General features: G+C 43.1%; 1 non-coding gene across 1 annotated transcript; it reads right to left on the bottom strand.

Annotated features, from left to right (window-relative positions):
• Positions 1-1150: 1150 nt before the first annotated feature.
• On the bottom strand, positions 1151-1225 carry Trnat-ugu (transfer RNA threonine (anticodon UGU)). The gene has a single exon. It is a non-coding gene; the product is annotated as a tRNA-Thr (tRNA).
• Positions 1226-2203: the final 978 nt, after the last annotated feature.

Raw genomic sequence — 2203 nt, 5'->3', positions numbered from 1 at the left:
AATTTTCTGGTGGGGAAATCAACACCTAACCTATGGTTCCATCTGTGAATCACGGGGAGGCACTGTTGCAACCCATCCCTGACGACATTTCATTTTCTCCCAGTATTTCGAAATGCCTTTCTGAAGATACGGTACAGACTCAGAGGAGACCCAGACGACTAGTGAATTTTGTACATTCTGTGCGAGAGCGTTACCGAAATTCTAGTGCAGAAGCTCCAAGAGGCGCCCACAGAAGTATTCGTGCGATGAACAATGTGGCGTCCTCAATACAACTGTGAAAGTCCGAACGCCTAGATGTATTACAAATAAACAGTTACATGACACTAATTTTTAGTTTAGAATTATATATTAATACCTTTAGCTGCTGACGGGCGTTGATATACAGGGTGTTATAGAAAGGTACGGCAAAACTTTCAGGAAACATTCCTCACACACAAAGAAAGAAAATATGTTATGTGGACAAGTGTCCGGAAACGCTTACTTTCCATGTTAGAGCTCATTTTATTACTTCTCTTCAAATCATATTAATCATGGAATGGAAACACACAGCAACAGAACGCACCAGCGTGACTTCAAACACTTTGTTACAGGAAATGTTCAAAATGCATCCACCCTCCGTCGCTTGGAATCCCTGATGCGCTGATGTAGCCCTGGAGAATGGAGTATTGTATCACAGCCGTCCACAATACGAGCACGAAGAGTCTCTACATTTGGTACCGGGGTTGCGTAGACAAGAGCTTTCAAATGCCCCCACAAATGAAAGTCAAGAGGGTTGAGGTCAGGAGAGCGTGGAGGCCATGGAATTGGTCCGCCTCTACCAATCCATCGGTCACCGAATCTGTTGTTGAGAAGCGTACGAACACTTCGACTGAAATGTGCAGGAGCTCCATCGTGCATGAACCACATGTTGTGTCGTACTTGTAAAGGCACATGTTCTAGCAGCACAGGTAGAGTATCCCGTATGAAATCATGATAACGTGCTCCATTGAGCGTACATACTGACGAAACTAAAATGAGCTCTAACATGGAAATTCAGCTTTTCCGCACACATGACATCTTATCTTTATTTGTGTGTGAGGAATGTTTCCTGAAACTTTGGCCGCACCTTTTTGTAACACCCTGTACATCAACGGGAACAGGTGAAAATGTGTGCCCCGACCGGGACTCGAACCCGGGATCTCCTGCTTACAAGGCAGACACTCTATCCATCTGAGCCAGCGAGTGCACAGAGGATAGCTCGACTGCAGGGACTATCTCGTACACGCCTCCAGCGAGACCCACATTCTTACCTTATATGTCCACACAGTACATTCGTAGTATCCCTACCCAACACACTCATTACTCGTGGAAGATCTTCTTACCAGCTCCTGTAAGAGTTTCGCACAGAAGAAGAAGGTCATGGTAGGTATTGCCAGAAAAATGGTTCAAATGGCTCTGAGCACTATGGAACTTAACATCTGTGGTCATCAGTCCCCTAGAACTTAGAACTACTTAAACCTAACTAACCTAAGGACATCACACACATCCATGCCCGAGGCAGGATTCGAACCTGCGACCGTAGCGGTCACGCGGTTCCAGACTGAAGCGCCTAGAACCGCACGGCCACACCGGCTGGTATTCCCAGAGCTATATACTTATATGGATACGGTGTCTGTTCTTTTGGAGATGTCCGAAAGAACAGACACCATATCCATATAAGTATATAATTGTTAGTTCAGTTTTAACGGCTGGATGTATTACAGATAAGCAGTTGCATGACCAAATTGTTAGTCTATTTTTAAACGAACATATGCAGTTTTCCTTTACTTCTCGGCTTCATTATCATTTGCACATGTATGAGAAACACGACAGTCAATTTAGGTTCATTACTTTAGACGTCACAGTTTACCTTTGAATCAAATCTTCGTTGAAGATCGACTCACAGTTTTACAAGTTGTAACTTCTGCATCATCTGATATCTGTGCCCGTGTCATGATTGTTTTATCTGCTGTCGCGACACATAATGATGGCCTTAAAATTGGATAAATTGCTAGTGCATCAACTTAAAAAATTGCATATTTTCAGGAAATTATTTTTTCCTAGTAATGTTGTGTAGATGATTTTGATCCACGTCGTATAGTTCTAACAGATTACTTTTTTGTATTTTAGCTCACCACGTCGATGTTTTCGCTGAACTGAATAGTAAACCTTTCATGTTTGGTTG

Source organism: Schistocerca gregaria, chromosome 2, assembly GCF_023897955.1.
Source record: "Schistocerca gregaria isolate iqSchGreg1 chromosome 2, iqSchGreg1.2, whole genome shotgun sequence".
In the NCBI taxonomy this organism is placed as follows: domain Eukaryota; kingdom Metazoa; phylum Arthropoda; class Insecta; order Orthoptera; family Acrididae; genus Schistocerca; species Schistocerca gregaria.
Note: the sequence above shows the minus strand (reverse complement) of the source record. Positions and strands in the feature narration are given on the sequence as shown.